This window comes from Convolutriloba macropyga, chromosome 7 (assembly GCF_964194025.1).
Source record: "Convolutriloba macropyga chromosome 7, txConMacr16.3, whole genome shotgun sequence".
NCBI lineage: Eukaryota > Metazoa > Xenacoelomorpha > Acoela > Convolutidae > Convolutriloba > Convolutriloba macropyga.
Genome location: NC_134474.1, coordinates 46,147,122 through 46,161,625, shown reverse-complemented (window position 1 = coordinate 46,161,625; position 14,504 = coordinate 46,147,122). Strand labels below are relative to the sequence as shown.

Sequence of the window (14,504 nt, the reverse complement as noted above, 5' to 3'; positions counted from 1 at the left end):
TTTCTTTCCTAGCCTTCACAATCCTTACAAAATATGTTATTCGACACGTCAATTGACTTTCTAAAAGCGCTAAACGGAACAACTCACATTCACGCACAAGTCTTCTTTTAGCAGTCCAAAGTTTTTGTCTGTATTCTTCTACAAGGCGGTTAACATACTGTTTTTTTTATAATTAAATTGAGATCCGCTTTATATTATAAAAAAAAATTTTTTGTTCACAAGGATGCCATATCCAATAAACAACCAAGTGATAGTCGTTACTACTGTTAAACAATTTAATCTTTCTCTATTGTGTTTCTTACTGAATTTTTCTGACTCTTTTCCTAATACAATTCGATTTTCGTAGTAATCGGGTGTTTTAATTTTTTTTCTTACAAAGTACTTTTTGTTAATTGGCGCAAAACGTCGTTTTGTAGCATGGCGAGATACGGAATGGATACCTTCGGGTGCCAATTTTCTTGAAAATAAGTCAGCTTGCCTTAGTAAGTGTTGGTGAACAGTTATAGTCAGGATAATCGGTTTCCCTCTCCGTCGTTCTCCTCAATGACAATAAGTGAAGGCCAGCAAATGGCACAGAAAAGGAGTCACATCCCTCTGCAATAATGTGATCCCAGCTTCTCAATTTTATTACTCGTTCTACTTCATTTGCAAATGTATTTAACTGATTTTCGGAATTATGGTACCTCAGATCTAAAGCCAATGGTAATCTCAATTATTAAAATTGCACGCACTACTTGTATTCAGATACCACAGGGCAGAACTGCATTTATGCAGTGTTCGCCATTTAGAGGTTAAAGTGTAGTGCGCCAGTACCTGTCGGTAGTTTACCTTTGGAGACAATCGTTGAGCGGTTGACTCATTATACAGAAGTAGGGTTATATATAAGAAAAGGATAACTATAAACTGCATTTGTTGTATTAATTCGTACATCACAAAAAGTTTTGTTAGTGGCTCTATTACGCCTGTATCGCATTTCCCCTCGTAGAAGAAAATTGGGCTTTGCTCAATTTCTTCTACAACATTTCTTGTGGCTCAAGTTGTCGACCTTGCGATTCTGGTTCGGTTAACTGGGTGTTGGTCAAGTCGCCCTGTTTAGTTTGGGGCGAATTCTCGGAGCTTGAACTTCCGGACTGGTCTTCGAGCTGGAGAAAATTGACATTTGCATCGTCGGTCGCTGTGTGTGTGTTTCTACGGGGGGATGCGTGTTGGTGTCCTGCCTCGTCTTTGGTGGCTGATGGGACGCTGAGGATCCCGATCGTTCTTTACTTGGCGATTGATCCCTATCGATTTCACTCTCTGGGGTTTGGAGTTCGTCATAGGAGGGATGTTTGTGGTCGCGACTTCATAATGGTTTGATTTGAACATGTGCGGTACTTCGTCAACTCTTTGTTCTTTGTTGGAAATATTCGGGGGATAATCATCCTTTGTATCCATTCCAGTATCAGAAGACAGGTCATTGTTTTCCTTCTCTGACTGAAGCTAGCATTTTCACTTTTTTGGCGACGGGATGTATTTCCGTTTACGTGAATCTTAATGCGATTAAATTTATTGAGGTTCGCTTTGTTGGGATCTGTTTCCTTTTCGCTGGTTCTTTTTCTGATGCTGCGTTTGCCTTTCAAATTCGCTGATTGTTCCGATGCACGTTGTTTCACGTTGCTCTGTAGTTTTGAATGCAGTTTCATGACCGTCTTACGTGGCACTAATTTCATCAGAGGATGATCCTCTGTGCGCTGGTTACAAATATTGCAATGTCCACTTTGTTTGCGACGGTTTTTCTTTGTCCCGGTACTTTGATCTTCAGAGTTGCATCCGTTGTCATCTCCAGTGTTGCACAATTCAATTTTTGCGACTCTGCGTGGACATGAGGTTGATTAAAGATGTTTGCCTTATTGCCTTTCGACCGAATTGAGCTCCAGACGGTGAGACATTTTTAGCCTTTTTCTACATTTTGTAAGTGCTTGTTCTATTTGTTTTATTGTGTATTTATTGTTAAAAGGATGTTGTGAGATCTCTACTTTGATACAATCTAGCCGTCGTTTTACAGTCTGTTTTAATCGTCCGACCAATCCTGCGGGACGATGGTTGTTCGATGAGGGGAATTTTATGATAATATTGTTTCGTTTACATACGCTTTTAATTTTGCTGCCCTTCTGGCATAGTTCCTGGTCCATCCGCGTGTTTGGAGAAACTCCGTGTGCTGCTGTTTTTTCGTTTAAAAATATTTCTATGTTGTCTGCATTACCAATTTTAAAAGAATTGAGTGTCGGAAAATTCGAGAAACGGTCGATGCATTCGAGGAAGTATACTTCTCTTCCTTGCTCGTCTCTTATTGGGCCTACGAATTCAATCTGCTTTTCTTTGTTTGGTTCTCCGCACGGTTTGGTTCTCCGCACTATTTTGTTTTTGGTATGACGTTTTTTAGGTTTCCACCAGATTCAGTACAAGAGGGTACGTGTTGGAATTATTGATCAGCTCGCAGTTTATGAATGGCCACCACATCCGTTGCCCGAACTCTGTCACCCCTCCCCCCCCCCCCCCCCACCCGTAGCCTGGGTGATTTGAGTGTAGAACGTCTGATATTGCGCCACTCATCAGATTTGGGATTTTTTGTTATCCATCAATATGCAACCGTCCACTACAGTTTTGTTTTTTCCAGAGGGCATAAATTTGGTAACTGGTTCTCTTGCATCTATCCAAGTCTCTCTGAATCATGCAGTTCCTTTTTTCTAGTGAATTCCGAGTTGTGATTCGTCGTTGCGGCTATAAAATTTGCATTGGCTACTCTTTTGATGTTGCGGTCCACTAATTGATGAGGTTTAGGGTCCGTATCTGTGGTTACCTTTGCGGGATTCTTGTGTGTTGGGCTTAGTTACTTTGTGAATGAGGTTATGTTTGTCACTGGTTTTGTGATCTTTCATCAATGATGTTGTTAATTGGAATTCTTGCAGCGTTTGGCAGGTTAATTTTGTTAATAGGAAAATGAATTGCGTGAGAGGAATTTGGCAATGCGTTGTTTCGTTCGCTTACTGTGTGACTTATTTTGTGTGATGTCATATGACGCAATGCTTTTCAGAGGAGTGTTTGTGTTTTTTGTTGCGTAGATTGGATTTATGTATTGTATGTTTATCATCTGATGGTGCGTCACGATTGTAGCGTTGTATTTTGGATGTGGTGGAACTGTTTCAGGATTTCTCGACTACTTTTCTTCTTCTGCTTCTGGAGCGATTTTCTTTGATCTTAGTTTGATTATCAAGTTCGATTGTATCAAGTTTGTTTAATTCCACGGTCTTCCCCGTCGCCTTCTGTTGTGTCCCTGATGTTCCATTTTTGTGGGCGATTACGGACTCCATATAGCGAATTAGCTTTGGCTCTTTATGAGGGTTTTGGGTCCCAGCTATTTGAAAATGAAAAGGTGTTAGTACATCATACCTGCGTGTTAGTCTGCTTTGATATATTTTTATTGTTTTCTCTATCAAGACAGATAAAAATTCGTTATGGTCTGTTTAAACTGTGAACAAATTTTCCGACTAAGAAATGTTTAAAATGCGCTTTTGCCCGTACAACCCCTAACAGTTCGAGTTCGTTTATATACTGTTTTTCTGCTTTGTTTGAAAAAAGATGTATACGCAAATTTTCTCTAACCGTTGCATTTTTCTTGTTTTAGAACAGCCCCAATTCTAGATCCAGACGCGTTCGTTCTAACACTTTTTTCTAACGGGGTCGTTTTATGTATTTTCTATGATATGCCTGGCGTGTTCTTCTATTTGTTGAAATGCTGTTTGATGGATTTGATTGCAAAAGTATTTGGTATCCCTCTTTAAGAGTTCAACTGTTGTAATATTCTGTAAGAACTTATTCAAGTGATGAACGCTTTCAAGGAACGATTTTAACTTGTTATTTGTTGAAGAGTTTTCAGATTTATTATTGCTTCTGTTTTATTAACCAATGGTTTGATACCTTTTTGATTACTTTCGAATCGGAGCCATGTGATTTTTGTTTGTGTCAATTTGTTTTTGTCAAATTTGACAAGTAAAGTTTCTTCATCCAGACGTTTTGTAACCTACCTCTTGTTACGATGATTATGTTTTTTAGGAAACTATACGTCTTTGTGAGGCCTGCTAATGTTCAACCTATAGCTCTTTGAAAATCTGCCAGCATGTCTGTAACTCCATATAATTTTGTTAAGAATTGGCTTGTCCTGATGGCTTGACCGCCTGAAATGTTGGAGTTGCAATGTTTTGCGAAACTTCCATCTTACTTAGGTTGGCTGTAAGCGTATCGTAAATCAATTGTTGAAAAAAGTATGTGTCCTTTGTGCGACGATTTCGAGGTGGTTCTTGCAACGTTCTCCAGGAGGCAATCTATGTTTTGCATGTTATACTTGTTCTTAAGGGTTGCTTGGTTTTACCTTGGAATCCATTGCTGTTTTATTGTTTCATCTGGTTTTTTACTTATGTCCATTGTGAGTATGAAGTACAAATTGCTACATTTGTTTAGTTTTAATGTGTTCCCATATCTCAGTAACTATGAAAATTCTTCCTGCATCTGTTATTGTAGATGGATGAGTATGCGTGTTCTCCTCGGAGTATTGGAGTAAAACTTTGCTTAAATTTAGATTGGTTTTTTGATCGATCTATTCGTGTGATGAGTTTTTTTAAACGATTCGCTATTTCTTGTTTTAGATTTTTAAAATCATCGAGTTGTATGTTTAAGATGTGCTGACCTTCGGAGGTAGAAGCGTGCTGTTGACTAAGTTTTTTTCCTGGTCCGCTGACTAAGACTCTGTCTATGATTGCCCTGTGGCTGAATGGGAGGACGATGAGATCGGTGCGACCAGTTCGCCAATCTTTGCATTCCACTTCAAAGTACATTGAGACTGAGTTTTCTTTTGGCTTCTTCATGAAGCTGTAATGTTTGTTGCATTATTCGTCCTATTGCACAGCGTTTTTTCTCTCTGTATTCTCTCGGGTCATCCGATTTGTTATTAAGCTCGTCGAGTTTCCGGAGTCTACCATCAACCAGTTCCTGATGTTCCCAATTTTAACGTAGAGTTCGGATGGTGTCGGAGCCTGTACTAAGAACAGGTTGGTGGGAGATCTCATGTTGACAAAATAATGCTCGTCGGAATGATCGCATGATGGTCTCGTTTCTGCGTTTGTTGTTTGTTTTTTTTATTGGTTTCACCAAACGTTGGGTATTCGCACTTTTCAGAGAAGAAAGGCATACTTTTGCAAAATGATTCGGTTTGTTACACCGTCAACATATTTTCCAATTGTCTTGACGTTTTGCGAGGTGTTCGGCTCTCCAAGGTTGTCCATAATTCCTTCAGTTGTGTTGTATTGGATGTCTGTTAGTCGTTTGTTGTATATTTCTAGATGTTCTGATTGTTCCTCATTATCTCGCACTTGATATAGCTAGTATTGGTTCTGACCCACCCACAATTGGCAACATCGATGGTTCCTGGGTGCCTTTTCTTGAATAGCAATTTTGTTTTGTGCCTCGAGTTCGATACTTATTTTTTGCGTGTTCTTGAGCTTTTCGGGAGTGAGTGTTATCTTGAGCAGTTCCTTCTGTCTTTATTGATCAATCTTGTTTGCAGTGAATATGCCTCTCTGTGAGGAATGTATCTGGTCCTCCAACGGTTCTAGTTGGCAGTGCTCCGCTATTGCCCAGAGAACGTAATGGAAATAATTGAATGTCTCTCCTCGGTGCTGTTTCTTGTTCAGGAGTTGATATCTGTCAAACGTTACGTTTCTTGGTTTTATGAATATTGCTTGTACTTCTCATATTTTTTGTGATGTTATTTCTTTGACTTTCGTGTCTGGGAGTTTCCTTCGACTTTCTTGCGTCTTCTTGCCTTCTATTCCAATTGGTTGATATATCAGTGAGTTTGCCTTCTTGTGCGCAATGTCCCATGGCTTATCGCCCCATAAATTTCCTTCCTATCCATAATATTGCATTCTTTTTGCCACTTGGCTTTCACCTGATTGTACCATGGTCACCTGACTCTTTCCATTGTTTGGTTGGCGTCGCTGCTACAGCTGTTGGTTTATGGGGGTATATGACTCGTGTCTGTTTTTCTCTCAGGACCTTCTCTAACTCGATGTTTGTCGTCGCGACTAATGCCAATTTAAACTGGCTTCTTCATTTTTTGCAGGTTATCTATAGATTGCTGCTTTATCTGTCGCAGAACGGTTTTAGACCGAGGGTTTTTTTCCTTTCTGATCTGACTGCGCCATGTGGTACCTCAGATCTACGGCTAATGATCATCTCAAATAATAACGTTGGACGCCCAACTTGAATTCAGATGTAATAAGGCACAACTGCGTTTTTGCACTGTTAGTCTTTTAGAAGTTAGTTTGAAGTACGCCAAGACTTGTCGGTACTTCATCATTGGAGTCAATCCTGGAGTAGGTGACTCATTATACTGACGTAGGGTTAAACATAAATAAAGATAACTTTAAACTGAGTCTGTTGACTATTATTTACTGCAACACAAAGGGATATTTTGGTGAGTGTACTACCCATGTATCACAGGATTAATCGTCTTGGCTCTGGTGCTTCAGGTACGTTCATTCTAAACAGAAATGTTGCTTAAAATGTTTAGTTATTACAGTCACTATTAATATTGTTTTCAATGATAGAAAATTATACTTTTTTTCCAAACGTGTCTTGTTAGACATTAACCGTTCATCTCTGAACATGAAAAGACAGACACAGAAAATAAATACTACCCTGCAGATACTTTTCAACTTTAGAGCAATCACAAAAGCTAACTTATGTTGTCTTTTTATTACTCTGAATAAGCCCGTTTTTCATCGCGGCCGGTTAAAGAGACATATTTGTCATCAGATTATTTCCTTTTTCATATCCTGTCTTTTTATTTTATTTGGTCTATTTTTTTAACATAAAATTTCAAACAAGTTTGAGCGTAGTTTGAAAAATGATTTTTGTTTAGGCTTCAATTCGGACAAAATAGCATGTTCATAAAAAGCTACCATTGGAATTATTCTTGAGATTGAATTTTTTTCCTCCTAAAATTGCGTTACACTAACATAACATGAAAATTTCCAACTTTAGATGCAAATAATGTTACCCTTAACAGAAAACCCTTAACTAGCAGACTCTGCCAACAAATTTGAACGTAGAAACTTAGTTATAAAAAACGACAAAAACCTTATTATAGAAAACGAAAAAAAAACGATAAACGACGAAAAATGAAACTTACTGAACTATTACAAATATAGAAGCAATAAACGGCATGTAAGAAAGCAGGAATTTTTTATTCTTTTTTTCAATTTTTCTAAATCACCATTTTGTTTTTGAGATAATGTACTTTCAGTTGTCAGTGCAATTAGGTTCTTTGTTATCTCCAAGCATTAAAAAGCCTCATTTTTTTATTACCATGGTTTGATGTGAATCACAGCATACTGCTTGTAAAATCAGCCATGTAGTCATTTTTTCTCGAATTGACAAATCGAGTGCAATATTTATTCAAAAAAATTTGTCAGTATGAGTCACAGATATGGTTGGTAAATTTTGGTCACTGATTTAACATGAAGGTAATATTTGTTAGAAAATTTTGCAAGATAAGATAAAAAAGTGATTAGTAGCTGGCCAATGTACTCGTATCAAAGATGGGCTCCTGCAAATTGACTATGAATTGGGGAAAGCGAAGGTTGGGTTGTAAAGTTTGCTAAATTGATAAATTTGTTGTCAGGTGGGAATGTCAGATCGTTTAAAATTATATGATATGAAGCATCACTAAAAATAACTGCAATTATGGCCTGATAAGGCAATAAAGTCTGTGCTTTTATTTCCCCATTCTCCCAATGATTCGGCCGCCAACCAAAATGGTCCCGCGGGACCACCAAAATTGCGTAAAACCGTCTAAGCACCTCCAGCCATCTTTCAGTTTAACCATATCAGCATTAAATAATATTTTGATACACCGCCGCTCCCGCAAATATTTCCCCCACCTCCTTTAACCATAGTCATAACCATAAGCACAAGTAGAGAGCGTTTGCTTTTGTGTGTTGGGGCTAAACTGTTTAAACCACTTTATCTAACCCGGCGAAGAGGGATATTAAAATAGATAAAGTGATCAAAATTTTCCCTTGATACCATAAGCCTGTTTTTTTCATTCATCCTTTCGTCAGCTTCAGTTTACCTTGCTTTAGGTGCCTAAATTTTTAATCAATGTATCCTGAAATAAGTGCTTTGAAAAATTTCTATCTCTATCTTTTTCTCTTATTTGCTAAAATAACGCAATTGTGTTTTGCATTGAGCGCGTGAAAAAATTTCTGTTCATCAATTGAGGAAATAGAATAGATATACACAAACAATACGGATAAAATTTCTTATTCGTTTGCAAACTGTAACGAAAGTGTGTTTGTTGTTTTTGAATCTCATTGGGAAAGATAACATTATTTTGGGACAATAATCAAATCTTTTAGTCTCATTCCGATCCCCTTAAGGCGATTATTACTCCTCCTTTTTTGAATTTAATTAGTGCTCTGTTTTATATGCTCTTCTAGAAATATCACCAGCTAGAACGGCCATAGGTGCGCCGGTTTCATCCCCCCCCCCCCCTTTCTCTGGTATTTTCCACTTTCAATTGAGCCTATTGAGATGAATAAAAGAAATAATTCATTATTTCCGTCTCAAGATATCTTAATGCCCTTTCTCAAATGCTTCCTGTGGATGACCCTTGTGAACGCTCCTCAAAAATTAACAACAGGTAAGGTTTCATAAATTATTCATATCTTAAATTATTAATATTTCTCAAAATATAAAAAATACCAAACAAAAAAACTTTAAATCTAATTATAAAGGCATGGTTCCGTTGACGCTGCTCATTATTTCGTCCGATTGAAGCTCAACGTCTTTATAAAGTGCTGCGATTATGCAAGCATTTGAGATTGACGCGATAGCCCCGCAAATTAAAGCACTCCAACTTGCTTTGATCAAGTCGTTTTTCCGATCGGCCACCACAGCCCCCAACCCCCCGAGTTGCACCCCAAGTGAACCAATGTTAGCAAAGTTGCATAGAGCGTAAACCCCAATGGAAGCAGCCTTTTCAGAAACCGCCCCATTTTGTACGAATTCTGATAAGTCGTTAAACGCAACCCACTCGTTTACGATAAACTTTTTGCCCATAAGCTGTGCAATTATTTGAGCATCTGACCCTCGAAGACCCATCAGTAAAGCGGCCGGGTAAAAGACATAACTCAAAAGTAGCTCCAAATTAAAGTCAGGATGACCCACAAGTTCGCCAAAAAATCCCAAAGCAGCATTTAAAAATGCCAAAATTGACAAAAATGCGATAATTGTTGCGCACATGCTTAAGCATATAGGTATAGCCGAGCAAGCCCCATTAGAAATCGCTTCGACGACATTTTTTTCCTTGGATTGTGAAAAATCAACTTGGTCGATTGATCGATGATAATCTCGCGGGTCCTCGGGTAATACAATTTTTGCAAATACTAAACTTGCAGGGGCGTTTAACACAGACGCCGCGATTAGGTGAGTAGAATTAATACCTTCCATTTTCAAATAAACTCCCAAAACTGACGCGGCTACCGTCGCAAAGCCCCCACACATTACTGCATGTAACTCAGATAAGGATAGTCGGTTGAGATAGGGTAGAATAATCAAAGGGGATTCTACTTGGCCCAAAAAAATATTGGCGGCTGCGCTTAAAGTTTCGGGGACTGAAGTTCCAAGGGTAATTTTGAGTAAATAAGCGATCGATTTAATTACAACCTGCATAATTCCCAGATAGTATAACACTGAAACTACGCTATTGAGAAATATAATCAGAGGTAAGCCATGAATAGCGAATACGAAGTACGACTCAGCCGCTTCGCCGAAAATAGTCGAATCGTACAGAGAGCCGAAAACAAAACGACTTCCATGAGCCGAGAAACTAAAAAAAGATCTGGCCCATTCACTCATTGTTTTGAAAATTGAGTTTCCGAAGTTAGTTCGCACAATGCTGTATCCCGCAAGTATTTGAATGGCAAGTCCCCACAAAATTGTGGTCAGTTTCACAAGTTGGGGCTTCTTGGAACAAACGAAGCAAGCAGTTACTAGCAAAAATAGCCCAGTAATTGGAAATATTGAGTTGAGATTGTCCACGCAACTTTTTGTCATTATTATTACGATGAAAATCCACAAAATTATAAGTGAAACCATTTTTAAGTAACCCATAATTTTGTAGAAAAGTGAACTTTCGAACCAAATTTGAAGTTCTTCAGTTGATCTTGTCATGTTTCGAGCTTTGTTCTGCTTCCATTTTAGAAATTTTCGAAGAAGGACGAGAAGCAAAACAAAGTAGAAAACAGGAGCCACGAAACATGCCTTTTCTGGCGAGGTTAGAAGAGCGAATAATACATATATATTTAAAAGAACAATTACCGCAACGTTTAAAGCAATGTTAATAGTTCTCGAATTTTCTCGTCTTAAATCGCTTAAATAGCTTCGAAACGTTATTAAATAATCCGCAAAAGCCATGAAGCACAATTTTTGTGATTTGTTTTTATCTTCATTGGTTGGTTCTTGTACGTTGAAACTGATTCGTGAATGTTTAATACTGTCGACAGAGGTCGTAGTAGTATGTCGAGTTCTCCCATCCTCTGTTCCAGTTACGTGACCATTTCCATTCTGTATAACTTCTAGGTCTAGCTCGTTTTTTGAACCCATTTTTTTCTAATAATTAGTGCCGAGTTTCAAAAATCAACAAGAAATTTATAAAAATTGGGACAAAATTTTGAATTTTTACCAAATTTGAAATTACTGATGGCAATTTTGTCAAAAGGTCTCGAATTTAAGTTTAAAACCCACCTTCAGTTGCTGAAATTCTTATCACAAAGTCAAACTTTACACCGAGTCTTGAGCAGTGGGGTCGATGTTAGATCACGCACCGTAATTGTCAATGTTTCTATATTTGTTTTGGAGAAGAATTTAATCATCAATTTGATAACAAGCAAGGTCCCCTCGGCTATTCAAACTCGTTTCATCATCGAACAATTTAACTCCCCTCCCTTGCTCATTTTACTTATAACCAGTTCAATAAATTATAACCAACACATGTCATAACCGCCCAAACTGGTCGAAATGCCGCCTGTGACAAAATCGAAGAGAAAGATAGACATTTCTGCCAATATTGTCAAAGATTAATCGTCTTAGAGAAATAATCGATGCCCTATTTTAGCATCTCTACCCCCTACAGGAGTTTCTTTCTCGTAAATAATTAAACGCTAGTTGGGATTTAAACATATTTGAATATCGGTCGATAAAGTTTGACCTGAATTTAGAGTTGAGATTTCATTCCGCTTCAACAAATAAGAAGCTCGATTAACACATGCGAGGTAGGCATCTAAGTGTGAGATTTCTTTTATTGCTTAGTCATCAACTTACTTATTTTTGTTTTAACTTAATAATTGATAGCTAAATGGATCATAAAGACAAACAATCTCTCTGCTTTCCTCTTTTGACGGTTTTTGATTGAAAAATAGCTTACCAATTATCTGCTGTGGCTTTTTCTGTGTTACGGCATGACTATTTTCTTGTAAGGTAGTCTATCAAAATAAAGCTTTCACTCACTTGATCTTATAAAACTGTGGTAAACTTCTCAGATCTGACGCAATAAAAACAAAAATCATAATGCTGCCTGATGAGAGCGTCAATTAAAAGTCCCAATATATAGGCATTTTTTCTGAGATGAAAACAATTTGTTATTTTTTTCAATTTCATTTGCATAATCCGTGCTCTCTGATCTTTTTATTTTTTCTATTCCGAAAATTTCTTGCAATTTTTGCAGAAAACAATTGAGATTGAAGCCTATTCTTCTGGGCAAACCCCGGCAAGAGTTTAACAGAAAATTAATATGGTCTCTCATTTGGTTTTTAATTGAAAAAAATCGAGATTCTATTTTTTTCCATTTTCTAATTATACAGCTAATTGTTCTTCGTTTTGAATTCAAGAGTTAACAATTAAATTAAATAATAAAACACTAATAATAATGCTAATAATAATAATAAAAATAATAATAGTAATAATAATAATATTAATAATAATAAAAGGAATTCCACCAAACATAGTTACACCTATCTTGGTAGTCCCCTGATAAGGGGAAAATGAAGGTTCATTAGTTAATAATCCTCGGAAACTTTCCATCATGAAGAGTAATTTTTGCGCTCGCAACTTTTCATCAATTACCCCTCTCAAGTTCCTGCACATCTATTTGAAAATGACATGGGTTTTTTGTATGGTGAATAGTTAGGAACACTGCTTAGCAGAGACAAAAAACATAGAATCGGCCTACTCTGTTAAAGTAATTATGTTCATAACGTCCAAAAATATGATCAGAAAAAAAATTGTGTAGCTATAATAAAAAAATTTTTACTAGATCTGGTGTTTGCACATCCAGACGTTTCTGACCAGTGATCTGAGGCACTCATTGAAATTAACCCAGAAAAATGTTGTTGAGCAGAATTAGGTCGTTAAAAATTAGAAAAAAACTGAGTGGCAATAGGCGATTGCGAAGAACTATTTCAAAACTATTTCAAAACTATTTGAATGATCCAAAACTATTTCAAAAGACTACTAGTAAACATTGGATTAAAAATGTAATGTAATTGTCAGACAATAGTATCTCTCAAGCCTCCAAAAAATGTCAAAAAGGACTTCAGATAGCTTTTTTTTTTCAGATTATTGTTCTGGCCTACGTTCGTGGGGGAGGAGTTAATGCTCAGCTGATTTTTCGTTCATTCAGTTTTAGCCAATCAAAATATTCATTGTAAAGAGCTCTCTGAGGTAATTTTAGAAGCTCGTTCAGCGCAAAACGAAAGAAATTGAAAATTTTGGATTCCAATTTTCAACGCAGTTATTGCAGTTTATAGTTTCTGAACATTTCACTGATTTCGGTTGTTTTTGTTCGAATTTACTGATTTTCAGCTGGGTCAAAAGTATTTAGTCCGTGTGTAATTGGTTCAAAATTTGTCAAACTCTTGCCAAACTCTTTGACACGAATTTTTAGCTAAACCAGTTCAACATTTTTTCACAAAAAGCGCACCTTCTTTAGCACAGTTTGTTTTGAAGTTTTCGGAAAACAAACCAAAAAACTGCCGTAGAGCTATGTTGGACTCCATGGAGACTAAGCTTTGATTCTGTTTACTATGACAGTGTTTTGAAATTGATTTTGTTTGAATTTAACTAGGTAATTATGTAAAAAATAATTATTACATTATATAAAAAGTTTTTTGCCAAAATATTTAGATTAACAACAATTGCAACAATTTTGAGCTTTTAGCAGAAGGTCAGTCTTGTAATTGCTACTTTTGGTATATTGGTAGTTTCCAAAAAACAAAAAATATATTTTTTAAAAAATTTCTCGACTCTCCAAAATTTGCCCCATTTTATTACCCAATTTTGTACAAAACCAGCAACTGATCTAAATAATGACAAATTGCAATTTTTTTGGCGTTAAAAACAGTTTTTGTGCAATGCGGTTTTTTAAGTTAATGGTTTTTTGACACTTAAAATTTCATAAACGTTTTGTTATTTCTTTATTATTTGTCCATTTTTTATTTATTTTTTTCTGCCTTGTCACACCTACACACGATATACAGAGTCCATTGGCGTTAAAATATATCACAATTATAAAATTTCTAAATAAAGTTCAGTCAGTAGCCGATAAGTTTAATATTTTAGGGGATTCGACACTGATGTTAAGCAAACTTTACTCAATTTTTTAAATTCTTGACAGTGTTTTTCGTCTTTTGTGATTCGTAAGACATGTTTCAGCTGATGCCAGATCTCAGCAGCTTCCTATTGAGTTTTAAGGGAAACTTTTTAGTGACATCAGTTTATAGTAAATTATTTTCAAGACTTTGAAAAAAATTGATTTCAAAAGTTAGTGACAAAGGCTTTGTACTTTTTGTACTTTTTGTCTAGTTGCTACCGAGTCCTTTTAATCGCTTTTTTTAATAACTTTTTAGTGTAATATAAATTGTTTAAATTAGTTTGACTGTGTTGGTTTGATTTTGCTATCGAACGTTTTTTTTCTACTTTGACATTGTTTTTTAAGTGTATTTTTTTAATAAAGACATTAATTTTTTTGATCACTTAATGTGCTTAACCAACACCTCTTTCGTTTTGTGGTTTAAGTTTAAAGCGAAATTTCATTCATACACAATCTTATTTCGGAAAGAAGGTGATTTTTTGTAAGTTTTTGATCTTTTCGTAATTTGGAAATTATTCAATGAAAAATGTGTATGAGTGGGTCTGAGTATTATGTGCAAACGTTCACGACCGAACCTACTTGTTTTCATCATTACCACTTACTTTTGTCAAATTTCAACAGCCAAGGCGCCAAAATATATCTTTGTCAGTATTTAATTTGGCTAACAAAATTGTTTTGAAAACTCTATTGGATAAATCGTTAAAATGATTACAGAAAAGAAGAGAAAAATTTAATTGCTTTTTCCAGCTGAAAAGAG

The 14,504-nt window shown here is 36.3% G+C and overlaps 1 protein-coding gene across 6 annotated transcripts in view; it reads left to right on the top strand.

Moving 5' to 3' along the window:
- Nucleotides 1-14,504, top strand: part of LOC142342915 (uncharacterized) — a 48,131-nt gene that overhangs the window by 30,351 nt on the left and 3,276 nt on the right. The window contains exon 1 of one of the 6 annotated variants that reach the window (XM_075394587.1): nt 8,290-8,740. The exons of 4 other annotated variants lie outside the window; for them this stretch is intronic. The gene's annotated coding sequence lies outside the window, so the exon portion shown is untranslated. Of the gene's footprint in view, nt 1-8,289; nt 8,741-11,235; nt 11,373-14,504 lie in introns of those variants that run through there. One more of the 6 variants, XM_075394590.1, reaches the window with a different exon arrangement.